The following is a 7,342-nucleotide window of genomic DNA, read 5'->3' on the forward strand; positions in this document are numbered from 1 at the left end:
ATGTACTTTATTGTGTACTTACATGTTATATTACTGATAAAAAATTATACATAAATTTATATTTAAAAAATGGTAAGCCCTTCTGGCATAATAGGGACCAACACTGTTTGAATGAGTTTCTTTTTGCATTTCTTCTCAGCAGTGGTCGTTCCGAAATGCTAGTAGTTTGTAGCTTTGGTAAACATCATTTAATTTAGAATATGACGTGAAAAAGTGCCTGTGAAGGCCTAATTTCTGAATAAATGATTTGATTTTGATTTTGATTTGATAAAAAATATAGAATGGACTTTACTTCTTTAACAACGGGAATTGTAAAAGTCAATCAAGGGAATTGGAGATTATTTTAATAGACTACGGGATATTTCTATGTTTGCATGGAAAACATACCTGGAATGGCATGGCTATATAAAGCTAAGATATATTCGCGCGCGCGGCTTCACCCGCGTTATTTTTCCGCGATGAAAGGTACCCTATATCCATCTCCTTACTTCAAACTACATGTATAAAAAATTTCAACAAGATTGGTTGAGTAGATAGAGCGTGAAGAGGTAACAAACAAACTTACTTTTGCATTTATAATATTAGTTACGACTAGACGTTGCCCGGGGCTTCGCTCCCGTGGGAATTTTGAGACAAAATATAACCTATATAGCAATCTTGGATAATGTACCTTTCTAATGGTGAAAGAATTTTTGAAAGCGGTTCGGTAGTTTCGAAGATTGAATTTCCCGCTTCCGATAACTATACCATTGATAACATAAATACAGATGTTTAAAAAAAATCATAATTACCACATCCCAATAATCACGATCCATGTTCATCATTTGCAGTCCATAACTCTTATAATTCTCACATCTTTATGCCCTCGCAATAAGGTTCAAAATCGCACAGAAACAACCATTATGAACTAAAGATCCCAGTTATTTATACAGGGTGTTTAATAGGCGTCTTGTCTCAAATTTCCTTAGTCTTTTGTTAGAGCTCGTGGCTGTGGCATGATGGATAGACTATTATGCATTGGCAGTGCCGGATTTTGCACTAATATACGCCCCGGGCGAAATATCTATGAAGCGCCCTATAGAACTAAACGTCATAAGCGCGCGCTTATCTCTATCTCTCTCTTTCGTCTGGGCGTCTAAGCGGTTGTTTCCGATGTCATAAAGCGTCGGAGTCCAGGGTCAGCTTTCACACTGTTTTTTCTAAATTTTGCCCGGTATTCGGCATCGTTAGGTGAATGACACATTTATCTTTGGTGACTTAATTTGTATCCTTTTGTATCCAATTATATGGGATTCTAGTAACACTGAGCCATTACCCGCACTATTGCACGCACACACTGGTTTCATTTGTGTTAACTTCGTGTTAATAAAATGTTTGTTGGTTGTGTGCATGCAATAAAGCTTATTCTATTATAGTCTTTAGTAGATGTTGCTCGGGGCTTCGCTCCCGTGGGAATTTTGAGATGAAATATAACCTATAGCAATCTTGGATAATGTACCTTTGTAATGGTGAAAGAATTTTTGAAATCGGTTCAGTAGTTTCTGAGCTTACCCGCCTCAAACATACAAACTCACAAACGCTTACCTCTTTATAATAGTATAGATAAGTATAGATATAAATTATGCCGGCGACCTAAAAAGGCTTATTAAGTCATTATGTACCTGTCAAATAAATCATAGTAATAAACAGAACCTACCCTTGGTGTTCATAAAAAAGTTAAAGGATGCTTTAAGCTATTGCATGTTTTGTCTCGTTCTGTCAAGGTCAATTATTGTAAAGTGCGAAAGTGGCAAAACACATTTTATCTTATGGTACGTTATAACTTATGTATGAATAACAGATATGTACTTAAATTAAAATTCGTTAAACAATACGTACTTTTAAATGTGAAAATATGTTCGTTTGTCCTTCTTTCATGTAAAAATTCAATCCTATGACTGAATTTTTGATATAGAGATAGGTCGGGGAGCTACAAAATGACACCATTAAAGTTTGCGCACCCATTTCACAAATCTGGTGTGGATGCGCTTCAGTTCCCAACGCCCGGGGCGTGCGACTATAGCCCCCTCCACCCCATTTGTGCGTCTGAGCCGCGTCCTGCTTTTTTAATGATGAAAAAGCTTCAGTTCTAGACGACAATTAGGGAGATAAATTATTGTTTTTATTTTGAACGGTCGGATATATTGTTTCGTGATTTTTGGGAAATTAAGACTAATTTTTCACAAGATGAATTTTCTTCATCTGCCCAAATAATTGTACTGTTAGATATTGACCTTGAAAGGTGTATATTTGGAAAAACTGAATTCAAATTCAATTTCAAATCATTTATTCAGAAATTAGACCTTCACAGTCACTGTTTCACGTCAATATTTATATTAAATAGTTATTTCTCACAAGCTACAAACTACTGGCATTTCGGAACGACCACTGCTGAGAAGAAATGCCGAAAGAAATTCATTTGAACGGTGTTGGTCCCTATCATAACAGAAGGGCTAAGCATTATTGTTTCTTACAATTTTTTTTTCTAATAATATATCACGACTGTCAGTGACAGTCAAAAGGTACTTCTTAATCACTCCGTCAGTCTCCATAGTCATCAACACCCAATCCCATCGCTGGGTCACTGGCTCACTGCACTGGACTAATAGAAGCCAAAACATTTTTGACGTGACAACGTCTTAAATTAGGTTGCGGCTGGGAGTCACTTATGAAAAAGTGTAACGCCCGGTAACGTTACGATGAGTCACCGAACGAGAGAGAAGCCCGCCGAATGCCTTGCGTCTCTCTCCCACTCAACTATGATCGGTCTGCCGCGCGCGTAAAAAGACGTTGTCACGTAAAATCTTCGCCCGTAAAACCGACTTTACAGGCAACCATTTTTTATTTTTATTTTTGTCTGTCTGATAGATAGATAAAAATATTTATTCGTTCATCTGTACCACACATATACATTCAGTTACATATGACGATTTAGAAAAAATATTTTAGACTTTTCCTAAAACTAAGCAAGCATCTGTGTGCCACAGCAGCGCAAAAGGGCTACAGCTCAGCACTATGTCACTCGGTTCTCCGAGCAACTGAACGAACAAGAAAGTGCGAACGAGAGCAATTACAAAGTTGAATTGTTTCGATCCGTAGTTAATTAAATTACATTTATTGCGTCAAAAAATCATTTATTTCAGATTTTTAGTACACATCAACTTAATGTTAAAAAATTAATTTGACGTGTACTAAAAATCTAAATTAAGTACTTAAATTTAATTGTAAAAAATATCTAATAATAATTTTTAGGAATTGGAATTATAATAATAGTTTAATAACAAGAAAATATGTGAAGATGAGGACAAGAATTGTATTACAAAGAGACCAGTCTGTAACTATCTGTATGTTTGTCCGCGCATCATGCAAAAACTACTCGATGAAATTAAATACGATTTTTACAGTATATAGCAGATTGCCTAACTTAAAATCTAGTATAGGTTTCGTCGCGATACGTTGCTCAGAACCCGAGATATTAACAAAAGTCACGGGCAAAAGCTAGTAGTTAATAATAGGGATGGCTATGAAGGTTTGTTGTCAGTTTATACACGAGTCTGGCTGCGGTTGGCTAAACTTTAATTTTGTCGGATTATTTTGTACAATGACCTCTTATGTTAATAGACATCCTTTATAGCCCGTATTATGTGTCCCACTGCTGGGCATATTCCTCCCCTTTTGTCTTCTAAAGGTCTCTGTCCTGAGCCATTTGTTGCCACGCTGAAAGTTGTCTAAATCACCCCGCCGCCATCTTGTTCGTGGTCTACCTCGACGCCTGCGCCCTTCGGGAACCCAATTCAAAATCAAAATCAATCAAAATCAAATCATTTATTCAGAAATTAGGCCTTCACAGGCACTTTTTCACGTCATATTCTAAATTAAATGATGTTTACCAAAGCTACAAACTACTAGATACTCGCAATTTGCAATGAGATCGGAGACATTTTAACTTCGTTTTTTCTTACGTCCCAACATGTAATTTACACAGTAATGGAAATATAAATCTTTTAATGGCAATAGGTACACAAACGGACAATAAAATCGTGGGACAAACGAGAAAGATACGAGTATATTTAAACAAAAATTCATGTAAAACTAAGCAGAGCTTGTTGTGCAATACATTGTGGCAAAGCTGTAATTTTATTGTAATTTATTTTTTACTAACATAGTAGTAAGTTAAATTGTTAAAGTTAAAGTCTGAAATAAAGTTGTATTATTATATTATTGTTAACGCCTTGTATATGTGTGTATTGCCATACACAGACACACATGCACGCGAAGAAGATCGCCTGCGGCGGACATCGCGACACCGTCGCGCTCCCCACTCTCTTGACGGCCTCATAACGATACATATTATGTGTAACACATTCATTTTGTAACTGCCTAAATTATAGATAAAATTATAAGTTTAAAATATCATTTTCAAGTTTTATTGAAGAATCCACATAGTAACCACAAAGAAGTCGCTCCCAGTTTGTCCAATTATTATAAAATATGTGTGTTAAGTAAAGGTCTCACTTCTAAACAATTGATGTAATGTGATTTTGTTTAAGGCACATGGGAAAAAGTCTCTAATTTAAATTGACTGCAATCGACAATTGACCCCATAGAGGTCCCGGGTTCGATCCCCGGTCGAGTCATAATGGAAAATGATCTTTTTTTGATTGGCCCGGGTCTTGGATGTTTATCTATATATGTATTTATTATAAAATATAGTATCGTTGAGTTAGTATCCCATAACACAAGTCTCGAACTTACTTTGGGACTGTGCTCAATCTGTGTGATTTGTCCTAATATATTTATTTATTTTATCTATGGTCCCGATAGCTCAGTGATTCAGAGCACTGTCCCGGATAGATAGGGGATCCCGGATATTCAATTCCCGCTCGATTCCAGACTTTTTTAACACTATATTATTTTCAAAATTAATTTAATACAATGTGTGACCTGTATAACAAATCCATTTAAATCTATTGTTATAATTATCATTGCGCCACAAACTCTTGTCGGTTAACATTTAAGACCCAGAACTTGCGCGCGACGCCGCGGCTCCGACATAGTTTTAAACAAAGCTTATTTGCTTTTATACTTTACTAAGACTATATTACGTTTAACCCACCTAGATATAGTTAGGTTATCAATTTGAATAGCCAGCATGTTTGTTTTTAAGCGTGTGGTCCCGCCTTATAATAGGACCACTCCATATCCTCCCATGGATATCGTACGAGGGGACTAAAAGCCTTAACAACAACAATAGCATACCCAAAGAGAGTTGACGTCAGGCGATCAGTAGTAAAATTATCGCCAAATCTTATAAATTAAATGGAAATATTTATTTTCACGATAGGTCTGGCTTCGGAGCGGCGTCACAGCTCCGAATGTAACTTGATGCACGCGAACATGAGTGAAATGAGGAGTGAATATGTTTGTTTGTGGCTTACATCACCACATTCCAAGATAACATGTCTATGAGTCATATCGGCACGTGGTAATATGCCACGAAAGTATTAAGTTTTCCATTATAGGATGGTTCTCAAAGCGTTTCGACCACTGAGGCCGCGCTGTCAATACAATTTTACAAATGTTTGCAAAGACAATCACTATCTGACTTTAAGATAATTAATCTGCACCTACTGTGGTAATGTCAATTTTATGAATGATTGATTTTGGAAATGATTAATTCCTCAAGAATCGTATAGAATGTAGTGACAAATTTACTACAAGCATTTTGGTAGCCATTGTCTTCGATGAAAGCATAGAAATTTGATAGTTATATTTATTTATTATTCGTAGATTTTTTGGATGAAAGATACTGACTTTAAGACAATAATTAATCTGTACTGTGATAATTTAGAGTCAATTTTGTGAATGACTGATTTTGGAAATGATTAATTCCTCAAGAAAATTGACGGAACACCTATAGAATGTAGTAAATTGAGTACAAGCATTTTGTTAGCCATTGTCTTCGGTGAAAACATAGAAATTTGATACTAATATTTTCTGTTTCTTATTTTATTCATTGATATCTAAGTTTTTTTTGGATGCAAGTTTCTCTCACACCGAAAAGTAGTAGAATTATTTATTTATCAATATCGTAAACAGTTAAAATCTATGGCAGGATACAGGCCCATGGAATTAGTAAGTACTCCGTACAAGTACTTACTGAATCCATGAAGAATGGTGATACTGCATCGACAAGAATCTCGTTCTTAAATTTATTGATGACTAGCGGCCGGTGCCGACTTTGCTCAGGAATCACACTGTTCATTAAAAAAACCGCATCAAAATCCGTTCTGTAGTTTTAAAGATCTAAGCATACATAGGGACAGACAGCGGGAAGCGACTTTGTTTTATACTATCTAGTGTGATAATCATCATTATCTTATCGAGTGTGTTATTGCTTAACTCTGGTGTCAGATTTTATTCAAGTTGTCAAAGGCATCTGACATGACTTTACGACTACATACCGCCATCTAGTGGCAGGCAGTCGCATACACACTAGTGAACTAAACTGTCCACCAGTGTGCAGGTTTCCTCGCGATGTTTTCCTTCACCGGTAGCAAGTGGTGGTCTATGAAAACTACTATATATGAATCAGATTGGTATACAAACTCATGTGGCACGAGTAGGATACGAACCTGAGACCTTTCGATCCACAGGTCTTAACCATTACACCACCACCGCTTCCTAGTGTAGTGATGGCCGAGGTTATATTGGAGTGAGGGCTAAATGGCCTATACCAAATTTTTTGTAGATACACATTCACCAACTGGAGGAAATAATAAAAGTCATATTTGAACAACGGCCGACGAGACTGGTGTATTAAAAATAAACTGATTTACATTCAGGGACATTGGAATTACAAATTGTTTGGAGCGAGAGCCGGAAAAAATATGCTTTTTGTAGGTATATATCACTTGCGTCAGGTTCCGTATATAAAGCGCTATGTAACCACACACTAGCGCTCATATATTTTTATATAAGCATAAGTAATTGTTCGCCGCGATCTTAGACCTCGCGAACACAATACATTTTTACAAAATATTTCAAAAACGACTTAACCAATTCTGTTGTCTGTCTGTGTATTCTGTTGTTTCACGAACTTAAAAATTATATTGATAGATCCTACATACCTTATAAATTTCGTCAAAATTGACCAACGGTTCGAAAGTTATCGCGTTACACAAACAAAAAAAATATTTTTTGCCCCAAGTTGATTTGCAGTTACTAATGAGGTTTGACAGACAAGGGCGGGTCGGTTATAAAATTACCCATATAGATAGATAAATCCTTTATTTGTAGATTA

This window comes from Plodia interpunctella, chromosome 26 (genome assembly GCF_027563975.2).
Source record: "Plodia interpunctella isolate USDA-ARS_2022_Savannah chromosome 26, ilPloInte3.2, whole genome shotgun sequence".
Lineage (NCBI taxonomy): Eukaryota > Metazoa > Arthropoda > Insecta > Lepidoptera > Pyralidae > Plodia > Plodia interpunctella.